This window comes from Anguilla anguilla, chromosome 11, assembly GCF_013347855.1.
Source record: "Anguilla anguilla isolate fAngAng1 chromosome 11, fAngAng1.pri, whole genome shotgun sequence".
Lineage (NCBI taxonomy): Eukaryota > Metazoa > Chordata > Actinopteri > Anguilliformes > Anguillidae > Anguilla > Anguilla anguilla.
Genome location: NC_049211.1, coordinates 33,358,968 through 33,382,239, shown reverse-complemented (window position 1 = coordinate 33,382,239; position 23,272 = coordinate 33,358,968). Strand labels below are relative to the sequence as shown.

The following is a 23,272-nucleotide window of genomic DNA, read 5'->3' as shown; positions in this document are numbered from 1 at the left end:
CCAGGGTCTCCACCCCTGTACCACAGCCAAGACTGCAAACCAAGACATCCAGTATAGTACCAGGGTCTCTACCCCTGTACCACAGCCAAGACTGCAAACCGAGACTTCCAGTATAGTACCAGGGTCTCCACCGCTGTACCACAGCCAAGACTGCAAACCAAGACATCCAGTATAGTACCAGGGTCTCTACCCCTGTACCACAGCCAAGACTGCAAACCGAGACTTCCAGTATAGTACCAGGGTCTCTACCACTGTACCACAGCCAAGACTGCAAACGGAGACTTCCAGTATAGTACCAGGGTCTCTACCCCTGTACCACAGCCAAGACTGCAAACCGAGACTTCCAGTATAGTACCAGGGTCTCTACCCCTGTACCACAGCCAAGACTGCAAGCCGAGACTTCCAGTATAGTACCATGGTCTCTACCCCTGTACCACAGCCAAGACTGCAAACCGAGACTTCCAGTATAGTACCAGGGTCTCTACCCCTGTACCACAGCCAAGACTGCAAACGGAGACAGTACAGTACAGCACCGGGGGCTAGCAGACAAACTGAAAGAGTCGTCAAACCGCGTGACATTTCTCCCGGTCCTCCGGCTGAGTCGGGGTGACTCGTTCCCCTGCACTCCGGGTTGGGTCGCGGTGTTTTAAAAAGGGGGGGGGGGGGAGGGAAGATAGATGTCAGAACGCAGAGCTCAGATTCTGTCAGGTCGTCTCGCCCTTTTGATCCCGCGGCGTCCGTCGGACCCCGTGCGACACCGGTGCGGCGGTGTCATCGCCGAGGTCTGCGGCTAATTGGGTCTTCGAGACTGAGACACAGAACGCGCAGTCAGAGAAACTCAGTTTGTCTTTATGGACCACTCCCGGCTAACTCCCAGAACATTCCCCCCTGTTTTCATGGGGGGGGGGGGGACTGCTGCTATTATTAAGGGTCCCTGGAAAGTATCGAATATTCTGGTGCCTTCCATGAACCAAAACGTGAAATCCAGGAATGATGTTTGCTTGTACAGGCCACAGAAGTGCTAAGAGGACTGTCCTTACAAGTACTGATTTCTGGCTGTTTAATGTGTTCATGTAAACATTTTCCCTTTTTTACAGAGAAAATCCATAGGTGTCCTTGAGGCCTCTAGGTGTCTTGCTGACAATTCCATTACCACTTTCTAGAAAGACAGAAGGAAAATAAATGTATAAAGGTACTGGCACCCCACTTATGTTACTCAGGCAAACGGACTCAGACAGAGAGAAATGGGTCAAGGGTGTAGTTAGCAGGTGGCTGAACAGTAGCGAGGACATGGAGAGGGAGCACGGCGGGTCACAGTGGGTGCAGGGCGATCAAAATGGTGCAGAGAGCTTGGGGTGGGGTGGGGGGTGGGGTCTCCTCTGTTTCCCTCTCAATTACTTTGCTCCATCTCTCAGAGAACTTGCTTTCTGTTTCTATGGCGAGAGCGGAGCAAGGGATCCAAGAATAAACATGGTGCGGTCAAACACCTAAAAATACGCTCAATGATACTCAATGATAGCAGTGCATTTAGAAAGAAGGAAGGGGGAGAGAGAGAGAAATGGAGAGATAGAGAGAGAGAGAGAGAGAGAGAGAGAGAGGCCCTCAAATGTCCCCCCCCCCCCCCACCATAGACCTTGATGTGTGGAGTATTTTTGGGACTTTTAAAGTCATCAGAATGTGCTACAAAACTCTATTTTGTAGCCCTAGATTTTTTTAACCGCGTCCTGCTTCAGATATGGCTGCGGTACGACGGCCGCGTGGAGTGCGCTTCAGAGCGATAGCGGGCGAAGCGTCGAGGGGCCCGGCTGGCGTACCTCTCCTCGTAAGCCGCTGACCCATTTTCGACCCGCCGCCGCCGGAGGGCCGGACTGAGCGAGAGAGGGGGGACTTTAAGAGCCCGCAAATCGCTGCGGAGCAGGAATTACACGAATCGCACGCTGTTTACGAGGATCCCCGACTCTGACTGTTTATCTGGCGGGGTTAAGATGCCGCAGCACTGAGCAAATATCGCCTCAGACGTGACTTAGCTCAGATATGAAAAGTGTGTGAGAGAGTGAGCGAGAGATAGGGAGGAGGAGCGGGAGAGAGAGTGATAGAGAGAGAGAGAGAGAGAGAGACTGGAACATATTTCCAATTACGAGCCACTTAGCCCCTCTGGGAATGAGGGATGAGAGGGAGGATAGATGCTTGGGAAGAGCTTAGGGTTGAGATAGACTTCAACGAGCCGGTGCTGGACGGGGGAGAGATCCGCTTTGCGAAGGTGGCGGCTCAGGAGCTGTGCTCGCAACCGGGTCGCCTAAGGTTCAGTTCCCAGGCGCAGCTTACATCAGTGGTTTGCAATTTGTGGGCCGGGACCCATTAGCGAGACGCGGGAGGGGTTCAGGTCATGAGAAAGACACACAACAGTAATAATGCACTGTATGTACACGCTGCATTAACACTGCCACCCGTCACACCATTATTACGGAAAGTGCTGGCTGGAAACTGCCACTGTACAGGGCCGTGTCCTGCTTCAACTGTGACACCACGCCACAGGCCGCAGTACGATCGCTGTGTGGAGTGGGCCTCTCATTTAAACTGACAATGGTTCAGTTAATGTCTGAATAAAAAACAATATCATGTAAACTATGACATGAATCCTGGATAAGTAGTTGACTAAAAGGTTAATAATATGCTACTACTACTAATCGTACTACTGCTACTACTACTGATAGTACTACTACTACTACTAATAATAATAATAATAACAATAATAATAATAACAATATTATTATTATTATTATTATTATTATTGCTCTACCACATAAGTCTAGCACCCGCACAGGCTAGCCTCCGTTAATAATAGATCAGCAATGCTTTCCCTTACTGCACATCTGTTTAATCACGGCAGTTAATCAAAGCCAGGTGAGTCCACCAATGCAGATTTGGCCTGAGGCGTGGCAACCCGGGCTGTTGCCGCAGATCCGCATCAGGGGGGATTTACGGAGCCCAGGCAGGTCAGATCGGGCACTGCACTTGAACCTCTGCCCGCTGCGTTTTCCGCTTCCTCCATAACAAGCTGAAGGTGACGTTTATGGCGGGAGGCAGGGAGATGAGTGGAACGGACTCCGATTCAGTCTCTCCAAGAGGCGCACTTCGCCAGCTCGTCCTGAATTAACAAAGTGTCCAGTCCTGCCGGCCCCATTATCGCAACATTATTATTCCTGAAACTCATGACCTATTGTGCGCTAGTAATTAACAAGGAAATGAAATGCAACTCTGGCGCGAGTTCATTTTGTTAAGCTGAGGACAAAATTCAACCACTGCATTTTGCCCGTGGGCAGCTCCGCTACGGCTAACGCTGTCCGCCCTTAGGCAACGTAGCTATGGCTAACTGCAGTCACAGTCTGCCCATGGGCAACAAAGTTACAGCTAACTGCAGTCACAGTCTGCTCATGGGCAATGTGGCTACGGCTAACTGCCGTCACAGTCTGCTCATGGGCAATGTGGCTACGGCTAACTGCCACCACAGTCAGCTCATGGGCGGCAAAGTTACAGCTAACTGCAGTCGCAGTCCACCCTTAGGTAACATGGCTACGGCTAACCACCATTACAGTCTGACCATGGGCAGCGTGGCTAACTGCCGTCACAATACACCTGTGGGCAGCTCCGCTACTGCTAACTGCTGTCGCCGTCCGCCCATGGGCAACGTGGCTATGGCTAACTGCCATCACGGTCTGCTCATGGGCAGCGCAGCTAACCGCCATTGCAGTCTGATCACGGGCAATGTGGCTAACCGCCGTCGAAGTCTAACCATGGGCAGCGTGGCTACGGCTAACTGCCCAACTGCCATCACAGTACGCTTGTGGGCAGAGCGGCTAACCGCTGTCACAGTACGCCTGTGGGCAGCTCTGCTACAGCTAACCGCAGTCGCAGTCCACCCTTAGGTAACATGGCTATGGCTAACCACCATTACAGTCTGACCATGGGCAGCGCGGCTAACTGCCATTACATTCTGCTCATGTGCAGCGCAGCTACGGCTAACTGCCATCACTGTACACCTGTGGGCAGAGCGGCTAACCGCTGTCACGGTACGCCTGTGGGCTGCTTCTCTACAGCTAACCGCCGTCGCCGTCCGCCCGTGGGCAGCATGGCTGTGGATAAAAGCAGTCACAGTCCCACCTCTCAGGCTGCCAATACAACTCCCACAAGTAGTTTGGGCCCTTGCCAGTCTTTCTTTGTTTTGCAATTTTTTTTGTTTTTATTCCCTTTTCTCCAGAAAGAGCACTACTGCTAGATGTGCCATTAAATTCCTGGCAGGCAATTTTAACGGCAGCTCAGGAATGACTAAGCAATGCACCTTGGGTGAGAGAGAGAGAGAGAGTGAGAGAGAGAGACGTTTTAATCAGAGCACTGCAAGCACTGATGGGTGGGGGTGACAGTCCCCCTTCCAGCACTTTCCGCCCAAAAAATAAAAAAATACGACATGACATGACACAGCGCAAGGGCAGAGGGCAGGACTGAATGTAAAGGGACTCAAAGCAGCAAACCAGAGAAACAAGCACATCATTATTCAAAATAATACTAATAATACTAATAATAATAATGAAAACCAGCACACCAGCCTCTAAAAAAGTATTGAAAAGGCTAAGGCCTCTGTTCGTTATAAAACCGCAGGGTATGGGCATAAACTGAGAGAGGATTTTGAAATATGCAGCTTTATTTCATTTCTTTGTAAAGTTTTCCAGCGATCTGGCCAAAGCAGCCAAACCATAATGCCAAGTCAGCAACAAAAAGTGGAACCGTATAAACAAATAGACCCCAAACAAAACTATAATCACAATTGATTAGATTCGGGCATTCGCTCAGCGTGAAACTGCAGGCTAGCATTTAACTCCGCTCTTGCGTTTCTCCCCCCAACCTCAGGGAAACAGATCTGACGGACATCGGCCCCGTCCTGCAGCTTCTCAGGGAAAAAAAAAGAAAGCAAAGAAAAAGTAAGAGGCTTGTGGCCCTGGGGAATGATTCCACTTCAAAAAGAAACCCAAGTTATCAAAGCTCTTCGCTCCTCTGACTCCAGGAACAATTTCCGCATTCCGAACAAATGGGATTTGATTCTACTTTTTTAAAAAGTTTGATGCCACCTGTAGCACCTATCCAGCGTGTGCTCTAACCCAGGGTTCTCAATCCCGGACCCGGTGAGCAGTGCGGCGGCCAGCTTTCTAAATTAAGCATTTCAGTGCGTTATTTAAGCTATTTATTGGCAAAAGAGTCTGCGCACCTTGTTTCCAAATGCCTAGATTGGCTGCTGATCAAAGGGAAATCACAAAAACCAGCAGAGACTGTGGCCCTCCAGGATGGGAGTTTAAAACTCCTGGTATAAAAAAACCCAAGAACCTGTACTTCTCCAGGAACATGGGTTAGATTCGATCTCTCAACCTTATCTGAGAAGGGCCGGTGAGGCTGCACGTTTTTACCAACACTTAAAAAACTCTGATTAAACTACTCAGTGTATTCACTCAAGATCATGATCGTTAATTATTTCAACTGGCCTATATGATTGTTTATTAGTTGAATCAGGTGTTTTAGTGGCAGACTAGAACAAATGTCCGTATCCTCACAAGACCTTTTTGGGACAAGACTGGACAACCCTGATCTCTAGCGTTATAGTAAACCTCAAAGCATAGCTACTCAAATCACGACCTGGAGGTCAGAGGTGCTGCTGGATATCTTTTTGCCTGAGAGTGAATTAAGGGGTGATGTATAAAGTGCCACTGTAGAGGGTGAAAGAGAGAGGTAGGCTACTGTTGAAGAAAATGGATTTCAGTGGTGTCATTAGTATATGCGTCTGCACATATACCGTACGTGCCATGAGGTTGTCAGAGCCAACACTCTACTCACAAGTATGCGCTCACGAACAGAGACATTACACTGTCGCGTTTCTGAAGTACGTACGTTTTGCTTTATTCCAGTGAACGTGGAGGATAAAAGCTCGTATGTGGGTGAAATAAATATAACTGGGTCTGTCCGTTGTCATTTGAGGTGCCTTGGTCACTGGTCAGGGTGTCTGGCATAATGCCTATAAGGAACAAAGTGAAAACAATCCAGGTTTGATGCAAGGAACCCGTGATAACGACAGAAAGGCATAGATCGTTTACAACCGCGGGTAGGCTACTCAAGATCGGCAGGCTGTTAGCGTTTCTATTTGAACAGGAGTTGGTATTTTAGACTCAGAACTCTGGGAGGCCAGAAATCCAGGTCACTGAAACAGTTATAACAATTTTATTGAGGTCATTAAAAAATTGCGCGTCAAAATGGGGACGCAAAACCATGTTAATTTGACAGCTCCTGGAGTTTAATAGAGGGAAAGATTAAAAAAAGAACAGTGACCTGGTAGGCTACTATCGGATGTGGAGGAAAGCATTACAAACCGGCGTTGTATGTCCTTGTATGCTCTAAGACGTGTGGGAAATGCCAATGCAGTCATTTATATTATTATTGTTATTATTATGCCTTTTCCGTCATTAGCATTTGTTTTGACAACTCCTTCCTGGGGACCAATCTGTCACAACAACGCCGTCCACTTAACAATCTAGGGATGCGTTGTTGGCTGCCAATGAATTATTAAACACTACGTTCTTCAAATGGGCTTTTAATTGTTGGATTCCTGGCGGATACCAACGGTGCAGGCACACGTCTCTTTTCACTTTCAAATTAGTATATCCTTTTACCAATGCAGGGATTCCGCTCGCTGGGACTAACCCACCTCTTCCTCCCCAGCAGTGGATCACACTGCCCTGAGATTCCTTGTGTCACTGAATCCCTGTACGACCCAATTCCTTCCCTCCCTCCCTATTCGCTAAACGCTGCATTAAGTTTGAATCAACGTGAAAACAAGCTGCCTGCCTATGTAACGCGTAAACAGGAATATATATGAATGAGAGAGAGAGAGACCTTTACAACCCTGTTCTGATCTTCACCAGATTAAACGGGGAGTGAATTGGCACGTGTTGGCTCCCTCTGGTTTTAACATTTTTAAAAATGTACCACAAAACGCATGTTTCCCCCATCCAGTCTCCAGTTAGCGCCTCTCGGACGGACGGGTTAATGATGTAAGGTGAATTTAAGAAAATCCTCAGACACATTAAAAGACTGTCAAGGCATTGGTGGAACTCGACACCTGTGTCATTGTGACCAATCCGTTAATACGCTGCTACCACACAGCTGTTTTAGTGGGTAGCCTACACAGTAAAGTGTTCAATGTGAAATCATTTCTTCAATATACATATCGTTGTTATTTAACTCACATGTACTCTGTTAGAGCTGAATTAACACTGGACATTTCACTGTGTATGCTGACGTCCTGGGTCATAGACTGACGTTTCAATTTTGGATCTATGCGTGAGCAGACTACGCAAGAGTAATGCTGCTGTACTGTATCTCCGCTGACTTCACAGAGCTTGCATGTCGGCGTAAATAAACTTGAGCACCCCATAAAGCATTCCACTCCGTCATTGCGTCAGTGTAAAACCAACAAAAACGGAAAATGTCAACAAATTCACTTTTTCAGTTCCATTTCACCAAGGCACTGTCAAATGTCCCATCACATCCCCAAAATGAAACAGTAATAACAAATAAATTAAATTCTGTTCATTTTTGTTACATTTTCGTATAAGCAACATATTCATCACAAGTTCAAAAATGCAACAATGAATATATAAATAACATACGAATACATGACTGCCGCCAAATAGCAGTTAATGGCGAAAAAAAAGCATCTTACAGCCCACTACCGAATGAACCGCTATTCCTTCCCTTCAGTCACCGACAGTTACTGCAGACGTAATAGCCTACATATTTCAGATATACCAAACACCTACAGTATGTGTAGAATAACATATCAATCTTCCTCTTCTCTCCAGCATTCGTATGAAACGATGGACATGACATAAACAGAAACTGTCTTGTAAATCAAAACCACCAGCAATTCACGTACCCAGCGCTAACACGTAACGTACCTTTTTCCGTTTTTTGTTTGTTGTTCCGTTGCAATGTAACCAGAGGTGTTATCCTGATCGTGTCTGTGAAGAGTCCGCGATGTGACAGAGATTTTGAAAGATCGGAAGCTCGCGTAATTAATGCAACAATTTGACTGCAATACGAAATGTTTTGTGGTTTATTTTTAGTTTTTTATTATTATTCTTATTGTTGTTTATCTTTTTGGATTTTTATTAGCGTACGTCAAAGACGGCAAGGGAAATGCGAGCGCCCCGGCTCTTCGTGATCCCCATTACAGCAGTTCATTCACGTATGCCATGAGGAGGGAGAGCTCCGCGAGGAGGGCAGTGATGCTGCAGCGCTCAATGGACCGTTGGGACTTGGGATGAGAGAGAGAGAGAGAGAGAGAGAGAGAGAGAGAGAGAGAGAGAGAGAGAGAGAGAGAGAGAGAGAGAGAGAGAGAGAGAGAGAGAGAGAGAGAGAGAGAGAGAGAGAGAGAGAGAGAGAGAGAGAGAGAGAGAGAGAGAGAGAGAGAGAGAGAGAGAGAGTCTGGAAGCGAAAATACGGGGGCCGTTTGTCGAAACGTGCAAAGTAAGCACCACTGACAGCCACCCACGACCAATAGTGCAATAGTTTCGTCATATTTTCAGGAGTAACACTATATCGCCATTAATTTCGCGTTCTATTTTAAATCTTTGGTAAGATTAGTTTGCACGCTAAACATGCTTGTGGTCGGAGACTGCCTCTCACGCAGACACATATATATACTTCGACAATGATGAAGTAATACAGTGACGAATATTGTCCATTATTTATTGCAAGAGAAGTAGGCGTACGAGTCTAACCCTGATATGTCTGCCAACACTGTAAACACGTATTCTCCCTCACCTACGTCCAGAGAGAACTGCCAGAATGCTGTTATATCAATTTAAAATACATTTCTATAGTCTCTGACATTATTTGAATTCATGCAAGGTCAAGTCCTGGACTTGGCCAAGCATATGTACTCCACATGCTGAGTAGATATGGATACACCCCAGAGCACCTTGCATCTCAAGAATTACCACCCAAAAAAAAAAAAAAAAAAAAACTAGTAGGTCATTAGTTGAGACAGTGGTAGGTTCATTCTGGTGCCAAACTGTGACCAAGTTCCTTCATGTGGGAACGTTACAACTTTCTTTGACACCAACACCGAGAGATGGGAAAGGCCACACTGACTTTAACACCCCTGTTGCAGTATTGATATTGGCAAAATGAAACAGTTTATAATGAAATGGCAGCTGCAGGCTGCATGGTGTGTACCCCCCCCCCCCCCAAGATATTTTGATAAAAGGAACACTATCTGAAAGTCCAATGTAAGGCACACACAGAACGCACTGGTGAAATGGTTGACATGCCCGTTCTCAAGATAGATTTTTCCTCCTTTGTTTTGTTACCCATTTCACAATGTCAAGACAATGTCAGCATGAAGGTTATTGCATGTTTTTTTTTAATTATTATTTTTAAAAGCACACAATAATCTAACATATTCCACAAGGTACAGTATTTAACCCATCCCAGCCCAAAATTATTTTCTAGACCTCCCTTTGGTAAAAACAATCCATTTGGTACACATGCTTAAAATGTGAAATGCAAATAAAAACAAAAAACAACAAATAAAAAAAAAAAACTTTGGGGGGAACAAATGGTGCTGCACAATCATTTTAACATTGTAACAAGACATGATGCGCTTAATTTGAAGAATATGATTTAATCTTTTTTCAGTTAAGTCTTTTATCACGGATAACTCTAACCTATTTTCATGCTCAATCTGCTTTCGTGTGTGGTTTCGAGTATGCACAGTCCATTTTTAATACCTTCTATGCATATACTTCTTTCTATTGAGTGTGGAACTCTATAAAGCTATTCATGTCATGGCTTATGATAAGGGCCAGATCGCACCTGTGGGTAGTTCTTTATGCACAGCTTGTAATATTATATTATATTAAATTATATTATTACCTATATATAAAAACAAAAGAAAACTAAAAATGCATCAAGAAAATTGCTTTACATCAGGGTTGCCCAACCCTGTTCCTGGAGATCTACTGTCCTGTAGGTTTTCACTACACCCCTAAACAAAGCACATTTCATTCAACAGCCAGAGATCTCGCTGAGCTGAAAATTGGTATAGAATCAGTTGCCAAATTAGGATTGAAATGAAAACATAAAGGAGGGTAGATTTCCAAGAACACGATTGGGAAGCCCCGCTTTAAATGTTTTTTTCGCTAAATAATGAAAACATAGTCACGTATACACTATTAGTAATATGAAATAATATGCAGAATGAGCCTTCAAATGATATGTAAGGATATGTGACAGACTGGGGCTCAGCTGGAAAGCTTGGAAATGAAGGCACATGGCACCATTGGGCTGGAAAAGGCTAAATATAATTACCTCTTTAAGTGTCTGCAGTGTTTGAGTTTTGGGTGCACATTACTGTGGTTCTGGATGTTCTGTACTTGTTTCTGTCATTCTTCGCACCCCAGTGAAAGGCATTCAGTGTACTGCACCACAATGGCTCTCCGAGTCTGTACAATACATACTAATCATAATTCAAAAGCCGATAATACAGTCATCTGCCTATAACTGCATATTGGCATATTGGATGGTTGTATATTCTCTTTTTTAATTTGCTACGGTACAGAGGTTGTCCTCATGGGTGCATGAGGGTGGTGTGTCCCTGTTTCCTTGTCTGGAAAACATGTGTTCTGTGTGTCTGTTTGTGGAAAACACATGTTCTGTGTGTGTGTGTGTGTATATATATATATATATATATGACACAAATGACACAAAAAAACATTTAAAGAGAAGCATCATTGCCATCACTTGGGGTTTATATGCCTGTGTGTGTGTGCGCGTGTGTGCGTGTGCGCGCATGCGTGCGGGTGAGCGTTCTTTCCTGCCTAAGATCTCACAGCTGTCTCTTTGTGTACTGATTGACATGACTGACATGCAAATGAGGGATTGGCGTAGGACTCCATGTCATCCGTTCAGCTCATATCTCTCCCCTGATAAAACCGTGCAGACAAATCTGAAAAACCTTGCAGGGGGCATTACATTAAGCCATCAGGGAAGAAAAAGATTCATTAATAACTCCCCACAATTTTGAAACTGACAATTATTATCAGTCCCTGCTTGCAAATAATTCCATATGAAAAAGGCCCTATGGGGGAAACATTCAGAAGAGGTTAATTGGATAAGACCATGACTAACATAAGCGTCTGGGCTGAAGGCATGCAAATTGTGAATGGAGCTTTTCCGTTCCACTCTTCCTGTGACGTTTAAGTTCAATCAGGAGAGGTAGTTCTTTAAGGTAGTTCCTTGTTTGCAAATCCCTCAGACCAGAGAGCTAAAATTCTATCTTGCGACTGTTTACCCAAGACGGGGTTCTGCCCAGACCCAGATGACGATCCGGACTGCGTCGTGTTCAATGTGCGGACGATGACAGGGACGCTGAGGTTTCTGGGCATGCCTGTCCTGAATTCTGTTTGTTCTTGTGGCTCGGAATGCGTAGCGTCACACAAACATTGCCGATTTACACGCACTTATTGTATCAGAGTGGCTGCGTCTTGCAGGATGGTGAGGGGGTGGGACTGAATTGTTTGAGGAGGGTCCAAGACCTCGACTTTTGGCCTCAGTCACCAATATTACATCAGGCTCATTTACCAGATTATTTGTGTTTGAAATACAGTAGTGCTCGAGCTAGTTTACAACATTCCCAGACTAGCAAGTATAAGTGCAATATCAATAAAGCACTAAACTTAAGTGAACATATTTCAACCTAAAACTACAGAACATATTGTAAAGCATGCTATAACAATCCTAGATTATATTCGGGATGGGTTTTTGAACTTCAAAATGCAGTTTAAAGATACTTCACATGATGCTCCATTATCCAAGTGAGTCTTAAGACTCCTGCAAATCGACTCCTGACCTTAGTCTAACCGGGTCTTAGACTCCTGCAAATCGACTCCTGACCTTAGTCTAACCAGGTCTTAAAGTCCCGCAGATTGACTCCTGATCCTCGCCCAACCAGGTCTTCCTCCGGACGAGGCTGCTGGTGCTGCTGCTCATTGTACTTTGTAAGATCCTGCTAATGTAGGGCTAATAGCAGCTAATTGAACGCTGCAGCCCTCTATAAAAGGACGGCACTCATCTTCTCAGCTGCGCAGCACCACAATTAACACACATTCAGAAACCATCTGCACTCAATGTTTTCAGCTGAGTTAAGGCTAAAAGATTCAAATGTTTTGGCACATTGCCTTCATCTGTGAAACGGCGTTGTATGCTGAAGGCAGTTTCATATGCCCAACTCTCTCAGTGTCACTACAGGTGTGCAAGCTAATTAGAAATGAACTACCAATCACAAACAGAGCCTCTATTTTCAGGTAGGCTATTAACAAATACTTAGCACGTGGTAGAAAATCCAAGAAGCATTTTATATTTTAAACAGAAATGGAGCTCTTATTTCAACCTGCTGGGTTAGAACAAAGGAATTTGGTGGCTACAAAAGATCTGCACCGTCAAAATGCATTGAGACATACAGTATACACAATAAATTAGATCATGCCCACCTCGTTTGGAAAAAAGTCATAATAGCGTATTATCTTTAGGTGTATGAAAGCTGTGTTGATCATCACTGAAGTGGCTAAGTGTCTGTTTATAAAATCAGTTAGTGCATTGAGTTATGCCAAATGATTTTAATGCAATGAGTTATGCCAAATGACTGTAATGCAAAGTAATGTAATGTAATCACAGCCAAAACCAGGGGCATTCAGAACCTAGGATAGAGCCCACATGCAGAGTACTGATCTTTTTGTAAAGAACTCTTTTTGCATAATTAATACTGTACATTAAGACAGGTAAGAGCACCCCCCTCCCCGCAACCTAATCTGTCAGAAAACCCACAAAGTATCGGAGGATCTCTACCCTGGAATACATGACAACCCGATCGTTTGAGCAGGCTGTGGAAAACATGGCCTGTGATGACCTTCACAGTGAAATGTCCGGTGCCAATTCAACTCTGACAGTGTTAATTCAACTCTTAACAGATAACATTTGGTCCCGCTGGAATTTTACGGTGTAGTTCTCAGTTATATCACAACTGAAGGTGTTGTAGGGAAGGGGGGAGGGGAGCGAGTTTCTAGTGTGAAAACAGTTATGAAACACATCTGAGGAAAAAACATGCCATCAAAGACGAGGAAAGGACAGAGAGAAGACATTGAAAAAAAAATCGATGCCTCTCGGTCCTGAACACGCTGGTCATGGTCAAACCGCTTATCGTCCGGTGTTTTTTTTTTTGTCGATGCTTAATCACGTAAGCGTGTCTTCCAGCTAAGCCCGAACACCTACATACAAGTAGCTTACAAGGACTGTGAATCTATCGGATGCGAAGGTCCTCATCTCCCTCCAAATGGCCTTTAATATAAGAAAGCCAGATGCACGCGGAGAATATTGATCTGGCTTTTTTGCGGGAGTGCGACGTGGCATTTCTTTGGCAGACCCGTCTGTGGATAGCAGCATTTGGCAACAATGCGGTGGACCCCGGGGGAGGCGGTGCCGTAACTTTTACCGTAAGCGGGACGAGCCGGCTACGACCAGGCGCCGGACTGCAAAAAAACGATACGGCCGCCAGGCGCGCGCAACCGACGGCCAGCCGGTCAAAGACACGCGCCGAGAAACGGGAAAAGCAGACGGCGCGACTCGCCGGGCTTGGGACGAAACCGCATTGGCGTAGCCCGGCATGGAAAGGGAACGCCTCTGTCGCACGATGGCGGAGAGGACTTTAAGAAGGAAGGACAGACAACGGATCTGCGCCGAGCCTCTTTACTTTTCCCCGACGCGCTGCCTACTGTATCGGGCGCCGCGCAGACCCCGGGTAATTAGCTCAGCGCAGACAGCTTTCAGGAGTCAGGCTTAATTCATGCCTCGGCTGGCTCAGGTGTTCCGGGGTAAATGAGCTGTCTGCGCATTTCTGCCTGCCAGGCTTGTGTAACACAGTCAAAACACAGCGCTGCGTTACAAACGTGCATCGCCAGGACTTGTTACATGAGCGTCACGGGCCCTGTGCTGAACTTGACGTTTTTCTAAAAGCTTACATTTATTTTTTATTTTTTTCTACTGCCACCCTTTCAAACAGCACTGTTCATTTGCGAGTGTATCACCTATAACTCGCACAAATCGCCACCGAAAACTCATGATGCCATGATATGCTCCCTATACATGTTTCCACATCTAATTAACTGATTCTGTTAGCATCAGTGCAGGATGCCATTGTTTACTGGTGGATATAGACTATAGGCCCTTTTCATCTCTCTCCGCTGGCTATCTGTATCAGGCCCTATGCACCTACCCCAGACCCCTTCGTTCTGCTGCCGCTGGACACCTGCCCCTCCCGCATGCCTGCAATTCCAGTTCACGTCTCCTGTCTGTCCTGGTGGTGGAATGAGCTTCGCACTACAGTCAGGCCAGCTTTCTGAAGGCTCACCTTTTGCACCATGGCTCCCCTGACCCCATTTATACATCCTCTTTCTTTCTTTCTTTCTTTCTTTACTTTGATTTCCTTTTGAGGTAATGTTATAGGTATATTTGTGTGAAGACCGATTAACTGTCAAGTGGTACTTTTTTATGTTACAATACAAATTGTTGTTTGTTAGGTTACAGTTACACTTATTGATTATGAATGGGACTCTGTGGCTTCTTGGTGAGATGATATTTTTGTATTCCTGAGAGTAACACTGAGGTTCTCCACTAGTGTATATCGCTCTGGATAAAAACGCCTGCTTTGTGGTTAGATAGACCTTTATTTGACCTGGGAGAGGTCAAGTGATGGCAAAGCTCTCTTTTACAATAGCGTCCTGAGGATACAACAATGTAACAAATACTCAAAAATATATGAAATGTCACAAAAATATAGTGAAAAAACAATGTGAAAATATGCAGATAAAATGGCAATTACATTATGACAAGCAAGTATAAGTTTCCTGAAAAACATCACTTTAAAACTATACCAACCTCCACCCTTCTGGGAAGGCTTTATACTAGATGTTGGAGCATTGCTGCAGGGATTTGTTTCTGTTCAGCCAGAAGAGCATTAGTAAGCTTTGGCACTGATTGGGCGATTAGGCCTGGCTCGCATTTGGCTTTCCAACTGATCCCGAAAGTGTTGGATGTGGTTGAGGTCAGGGTTCTGTGCAGGCCAGTCGAGTTCTTCCACACCATTTTCGAACAACCATTTCTATATGGACCTCACTGTGTGCCCGGAGCCATTGTCATGCTGAAACAGGAGGGTTCTCCCCCCCCAAACAGTTGGGAAAACACATAATTGTCTAGAATTGTATGCTGTAGCATTGAGATTTGCCTCCACAGGAACTAAGGGGCCAACCCAAACTATGAAAAACAACCCCAGACTAAGGGGTGTCCAGATACTTTTGCTCATATAGTGTATGTATACATTGTAAATTTAACAAGGTAGCATACAGCTAGATGGCCAGTGGCTGCAAGAGTGGGGTTTCTTACTTGTAGGTCCAGCTAGACTTCTTAAGAAAATAAATACTACAGTCTGATATTTTACAACATTTTCGGACTGAGTTTACTGCAATGGTTGGCACTATGGTAATAAAATAGCCAGCTAACAGGGCAGATGTGTAAGGTTAATGCATGCCGGGGGGATTTACAGACATGGGTTCAAAAAGACAACTGTTGCAGTTTAACAGGTTGATACATAATTTCTTGCATCAGACACTGTCCTACCGAGTCTGATACATTTTAAAATGAGCCCAACTGCAACCTGTGGCTTACATTTTGTCGCTACAGATTTTATAAAAGTAGCTCACTTGGGCGGGAAACCCACGGAGCTGCCAACACCGGATAATAGTTGCATAATATTAAACTCATTCTGGAGAAACATTTTAAAAACTGAGAGAAGTCCAGAGGCACTGGACACCATTTTTCCCAATTACTAAATTAATTTGGCTTCTGTGATAATGTCAAACCTACAAATGTATCACAGGCACTCACCCTTAATCAAGGAGACAGTTTTCAGCAGTGTCTTTTCCAGAACTAATATTTAGCTATACAGTACATCATTTAAGTTGAGTCAGTCGTTTCGACTGGTTCACATTCGGTTCTGATCCATATTGACTATCCGAAGCCTGAGCTGTTCTAAACAGTGGGGCGAACTCTAGCCAGCGCTGCACCCCCCTCTGCAGACCGCGGCGTCGCGGCGCTGTTTCAATCCGCTCGTCGCAGGCGCGCATGCGCGCACTCCCACCTTATTGGCCAGCTGGAGCGGCGCGTGCTCTTAGCCGCGGTCTAAAAATACCGGCAGAAGGAACAGTGCTGGGATGTTCAAAATATCAGGAACATGTCCCCTGGTTGTGTCGTTTGAACATTAATTTTAAAGCGGGGTAATGATGGCGCCCGATATGTCACCGAACGGGGACGTGGGAGACTGTCTGGGGGACTGGCGTGGTGGAACAGAAGGTCGACCGGCCTCTCGTGCTCCACCAGCAGTGCTTCACACAGCCTGGACATGTGCTGTTTGGCCTGAATGTGTGTACGGTAAGCGCCGTAATGTTTGGGACAAAGACTTTAAAAAAAAAAATGTGACTCTGTACTCCACAATTTTAGATTTATAATCAAACAATTCACATGTTGTTAAAGTGCAGATTCTCAGCCATTCTATGCATTTTGGTTTCACCATGTAGAAATTACAGAACTTTTTATTATAGTTGCTCAATTTCAGGGCAACATAATGTTTGCGACAAATGGCTTCTCACTAATTAAGCAACTGAACACACCTGACAAATCAGAAACACATGTGAAGCTATTTGTCCAAAACAACTTTAACCACCCGTGAATAATTCGATCATAAACCTAAAATTGTGGAGTACAGAGCCAAATAAAATTAAAAACCTCATGTGACTATGTCACACTATTGAGATTTTTTACATTACAATTCTATTGCCCCTAATTTTGCATGCAGAATACAGTAGGTTGCCTTTCTGAGCACAACTTGATTGGTCCCATGTGTTTTTTGTGGTAACTTCAAGTTTAGAAAAACAAAGTTATAGACACTGTGCACTGTTATGATTATAGACCAAAGGCTTGCGTTTAAGGCGATGTAAATCAATCAGATGTAATTATTGGCATATGTATCTGGCTCTGGTATTTACTGAGCAGGAAGGACAATAATTATCTCCCAAAATATACCAAAAGGGGAAACTGAATAAACCCGTCAAATCTGGTTCTGTATTTTAATTAGCCATACACAGTTGGGCTACAGAGCTTGCATACTTGCATATTTTATCCCCTTTCATTGCTGCATTTCTACAGAAAAATATTTTTTTAAATGTAAATGAATATGCGTTCACCGATGATTTGAGCTCTCTTCCCGCAACAGAGAAAGAGTTGTTATCCTTTCCCCGCGTGCATGAATGAGCCCGCGAATAGCGCAGGGAATCATTAGCGCATTTTACCGGATCGTGTTTTTGTCTGAAGATACTAGCTCTGCACGGCGAACGGTCGCACAACGAATGATCGTGTCAGTTGCCTCGGTTCACCCTTCCGCGCACTGCGCTGACAGATACGAGGGCTGTAGAGGCTAGCGGAAAGAGACAGCGCGCGCTAATACCCTGCTCCGTATGAAACAGCCTACACACCTCTTACCGCGTGAGCGAGTCTCCAAACGGCCACCACAACGGACACCTCCGTGCGCCAGCTGAGGGAGGGTACAGCTTGTTCCATGTCCCACAACCCAAGAGCTTATTACTGAGAAATCCCTGCACTGCAGATTGAACGCCAGCCATTTCATTATTTATTTTTGACTTCAAGGATGCCTTAATCCAGGGTTCCTTGTACTGTCGACACAGAGAGTTGTCAATGCGTGGTACAGCTTTGGTGGGCTGTCTAGCAGAAGCAGGGATGCTTGGCATGTTACAGACCGGGCCTAACGCAGTCTCTAGGGCTGTAAGAATATGATACTCAGAACGGGCCACTCAACCCACGGGGTAATGCTAGTTTGTGGTCTCTCAAGGCTATCCAGGACTGTGTCTATGGTCTATACAGTAGGCAAAATTGGTCTATTCCAGGGCTGTAGGAGTAAGTTTGACATTTGGAGGGGACACATTTGCTCCCTAGCCCTTACACCTCTACCTGCCCACACGATAAATATTAATGTTAGTGGAAAAAGTTCATTAGTTCCACCAGAGCCAGCTATGGGTGTTAAAGATGCAGACACAGAAAAGACTACATGGCATTCATGTACAGTTAAATGGAATTCAAGCCATGGCATTTTGTGTGATATAAAATGCAGGGGGACAATTGCAAAGATGAACAAAACTATTTTTTTCCATCTTCGGGGAGGATCTTCAACCTTGCAAAATAAGATATTAGTGGATCCTATGTTTTATAAAAATTCCAATTTGATCCCCTGGTAGAGTACTTTGTCTTTTCTAAATCAAGGAATAATATAAGATCTTGGAGCCATACTGTTCACCATCCTAGCAGAATTCTCCTCCGTGTGAGAGTGGCAGATGCATATGCATCTTTCCTTTTATTCACCATCACTATACCTTCTCCTGGAAGCACAAAAGTGGGCATTTCAGTGCTGGGTTGTACATCTAGGTTAAATGCCTCAGACAGGATCATGAATATGGCAGCCCAAAAGTCCTTCAATCTATTCCTAATGTTTGCCTCTGGGCCGTCCCACTTTTAACCTGACTCCAATGCTTTCTATTCTTTGATCAACTTAAGGCACCCATAAATGCATGTTCAATGTATGAAGTATTGAACAATACATATAACTTGATAATACATATGTAGTACAATTTGAACAATGCAAGTAAACAACTTATTTTAATATGTTATCAGTAATAGCATATTTACTTTACCTTCCTCCCATACGCCTGCAACCTACTGAGCCTACTGGTTAGTAGGTACCTACTGCATGTTTTTAATGGGGTGATTTTTTTAAAAGATTGGGCTCCATTAAAGGCAGTGGTATTTGCTGTATCGGGTAGACTTTTTGACTGCACTCCTGCTGCAATTCCTTTCAAAATAAGAGTACATGGTGGATGTTTTTTTCCCAGTACAATTATTAGGGGGGGGGGGGGGAAATAATTCCCACTTCTTTCCCATGCCCCTGGTTTATACTCATCATTCTTATGTTCTTACCTCTGCTTTTTCATATCCACTTACATAACTGGATTTATATTGAAGCAAATCAAGTTACACACCTCTGCAACAGCATCACCCAATTCCACAGCGACTGGGGTCACATGCTGGCTTGTATTTATTCTGAAGCGTAGTCACTTATATCGTGCTAACCGCATAAGTGAGGCATTAGAATGATAGAGCAATGCTCTGTGCAATAATTTCATTTTAATGAAACTGCATAATCTCAAGACAAAATGTACCTTTTGCCCCTTTGTACATGTACCAGAGCATGCTGGCTGACCTGCACAGAGATGGCAATGAGTTCGCTTTATGACATCATTGTAAAGGTTTGTGTGTGTATGTGTGTATGGGAGGGGGGGGTTAGCATTACCCATGAGGCATTTGGAAGTTTGCAAGCCTCTTTCATGGTTGATTAGCAAAATTGCCCAGCTTTTGCTTTGTGCTGCTCAGGAAAAAAATGCATCATCATTTTACCAAATGCAAATCTAACCAAAGAAATCCAGTTGGCTCAGACAATTAACATAGATGGTCTGAACCAATAAGAGCACAAGCACTTTGTTCAGTTGAATCCATGATTCAATGTCCTTGTCCTCCCTGAAAAAAAGCTGTACCGTTGGATTCTTGTTTAATTAAAGCTCGAGGGCGCTTGTGCCCATATTGGACTGGAATATCGCTATTTTAAGAGACTGAAAAGCCTTCACAACCCAAATGGCTTTGTCAGACAAACATTTGGCTAAGCCTCCTGCCAAATCTTGTCCGCGCTCGTCTCTCGCTACCTTCTGCTCATCTGTCAAACGCCGCGATGCTCGAACAAACCCCTCCTGGGTCTCTCGCCGTCAAGTGCAAAGGGTAATTTACAGAGCTGTCAGCGGGGCTAACCAGGACCAGCTATGCAGTACCAGGAGGAAAACAGCCTCCGCTTGCTTACTCTGCAGATATGCAGAACCAAACTCTCTCAGTAATAATAATAATAATAATAATAATAAACATGGCTACCAAAAAATCTGAATTCATCGCAAATGCATACAGTATTCAGTATTGCCTGTTAATTATTGGTGAGATGTGAAAGCTCTCTCATCCAAAAATGCAGAGCAATCAGGAATTATATCCTATCCAAATACTCAACCACATATGGGCTCTAGAAATTTACACACTGTCCAGCCTGCAAACAGGCAACGCCACGGTTGATATCTAGGAAGCTCAATGTAGCGTGTAATCATGAGGTGTTTTCCTGCATTGCGGTAGGCCAGAAGTGGAACAGAAGTGGATGGAAATCCGCTGTTCAATAGGAGTACATGCATATTTAACTGGGGCACTGACACAGCACAGGACAAACGTACATTAGACCTATAGGAAACACAAACCCCACGTTCTCTATAGCGCCCACTTCAATAACCCCACACGCACCACCAGGCCCTGCTATTTAGGCAAAAGAGGCATGTCTCCCCACCCTGTTCTCATCTTTCCTTAATTAAGCCACAGTTGTCTTTTGAATATTTTTCCCCCAACATTCTTTAGACAAGCATGTGCTCTCCACTGAATCCTGTGAAGCCTCATCACACAGCAAGATGGCAGGATGGGCGTCGCCGGCGGGCGTCGATGCGCTGTCACCCTGGGCGACCCAACCCCAGCGAGCCAATCGGCACCCCTCTCTCTCTGCATTTATTTTTAGGATCTGCCATTTTGAAACGGACCGTGTTTCTGTCAGGCGTGAGGCTTCGGGGCGGAGGGAGATCAAAGGAGCCCGTCTGGCGCTCCCACGCCACCGCATCGCGGTTCGCGTTTAACGCGGGGCCCCGTCCCGCATTTAATGAGGCCGCCGTCAGGCCCGAAACTGAATCTCTTCGGCGGACCTTTTTAAACATTCCGGATAAAATGTCAATACTCAAGCGGGCTCTCTTAGCGCTGTCAAGTCCAGCGCATGTCAGGAATACAGAGTGAGCCGGGAAAAAAAAAAAAAAAAACTAAGCGAGATAAATTAATTCTCGACAACGTTTGTTCAGACTGCAAGACGCTCACGTCCGTTTCCACCGACTTCAATTTGCGAATACGTGAAGACGTAAAATGCAGATTTATTTTCCCTCTTGCTCTCTTGCTGAGAATGGCAAATCTGCCAGGCCATTCTACTTTAATGGTGTCCTATAAATTTCCCACTTCCCAGTCAAATTCCATTTTCCTAAAACAAACCCGTCACCAAAATCATCCATGTCGGTGCCCGATTCACCCATCTTGATATTTCAGTCTCTTCATTGGCTGTTTTCATATCAAAATTGGTGGGTTGTGAAAAGATTCGTTTCAAGGAGCCAATATAATTGTACGACATCAGAAGGTTTGGGAGGAGGTGGAGAGAGAGTGCTGTATGGATGCTGTCAGAAATCCCTGTTCCATTCCACAGCCAGGGAGGCCTACAGGACCTTGGACAGCGGCAACCACACAATTTGCTATTTAGTCATTTGGCAGACGCTTTTATTCAAAGTTACTTAGGCATGCCCAGCTGATTCTGATCAGCCAACAGCAACAGGCATGCTCACCTGAGGCTGATCAACACTCACACACAGGCATGCTCACCTCAAGCTGATCAGCCATCACACACAGGCATGCTCACCTGAGGCTGATCAGCCATCACACACAGGCATGCTCACCTGAGGCTGATCAGCACTCACACACAGGCATGCTCACCTGAGGCTGATCAGCACTCACACACAGGCATACTCACCTGAGGTTGATCAGCACTCACACACAGGCATGCTCACCTGAGGATGATCAGCCATCTCACACAGGCATGCTCACCTGAGGCTGATCAACACTCACACACAGGCATGCTCACCTCAGGCTGATCAGCCATCACACACAGGCATGTTCACCTGAGGCTGATAAGCACTCACACACAGGCATGCTCACCTGAGGCTGATCAGCCATCACACACAGGCATGCTCACCTGAGGCTGATCAGCACTCATACAGAGGCCTGCTCACCTGAGGCTGATCAGCACTCACACACAGGCATGCTCACCTCAGGCTGATCAGCACTCACACAGAGGCCTGCTCACCTGAGGCTGATCTGCAGTCAGCTCAGGTTTTTCTCATCAGTTTCTTTAGGCCTGGTATAAAGGCGCATCCCGCTGTGTCTTTACAGAAGAAATGCTTTTGAAATGCTGGCCCCATGTTTATATCTCTCGAGTCCTCTAGACTGCCTAATTGGATATCCTCTCTGTCTTTGCCAGAGGTTATTCTTTTGTAATTTTTAACCCTTTTTTTGTTCAAAACAAACTCTGGACCATTGATTTTGTCCATGCTGGGTGCTTTCATACTTAATTACCACCCCCTACTGTGACAATACCTACGCGGAGTGCACCTAGGCAAGGCAATTGGCCCGCAAACAGTAACTGGGTCTATCTATACTTGAAGGCTTTTGAGATCTGAAATTTTCTTGGAAATAAAAAAGGAAGTAGAAGAACAAGGATCATGATAAATAAATAAAGAAAGAAAGAAATAAAAAGTGTCAGGGAAAGCAAAGAGAGCGTAACGCGGTTAGGTAACGTAAGCGGTGTGAGTGACAACCTCAGCGAGGACAATTTTCCACCCTAATGACAGGCTGCTATAAATTGCTCTCAATCAACACCCTTCGTGATGGATGCTAAAGGGGTTCTCAGAGCTCCGCGCCTCTCCATTGTGTAATTATCACCTCCCATGCCGGGTGTTTAAAATGACACAACTATTCTTAGTGTTGGTGCCACACTTCTCTCCTCTAAACAAAAAAGCCGCGTGATGAGTTTGCTTTTTTTAATATGCCCAGATGTCTTGCGAAGGGCGAAGGCGCGTCGCCCGACTTCGACATAGGAGGCTCCGCCGTTCACGTCAGCCGGAGCGGAAGACGCCGCTGGCCTCCCGACATCGCTCCGGAGCGACTGGCGCAGGGAAAAGCAGCCAGTCATGCTGACTGGCTCGTCAATCGACAGCCGCTGCGGCCCCGTGAACGCCATTGATTCGCCCAGCCTGGGGCAGGCCAAGCTCGGAGAAAAACACAGCTGGGATTTGAAGCGGAGGTCTCTGTCAGGGCATCGAGCGGGGCTGCG

General features: G+C 45.3%; 1 protein-coding gene across 6 annotated transcripts in view; it reads right to left on the bottom strand.

The window, feature by feature from the left end:
* Positions 1 to 8,347, bottom strand: part of dlgap4a (discs, large (Drosophila) homolog-associated protein 4a) — a 152,442-nt gene extending 144,095 nt beyond the window's left edge. For all 6 annotated transcript variants that reach the window (XM_035383191.1, XM_035383190.1, XM_035383194.1 and 3 more), the window contains exon 1: positions 7,998 to 8,347. The gene's annotated coding sequence lies outside the window, so the exon portion shown is untranslated. The remainder of the gene's footprint in view (positions 1 to 7,997) is intronic.
* Between the last annotated feature and the right edge of the window lie 14,925 nt (positions 8,348 to 23,272).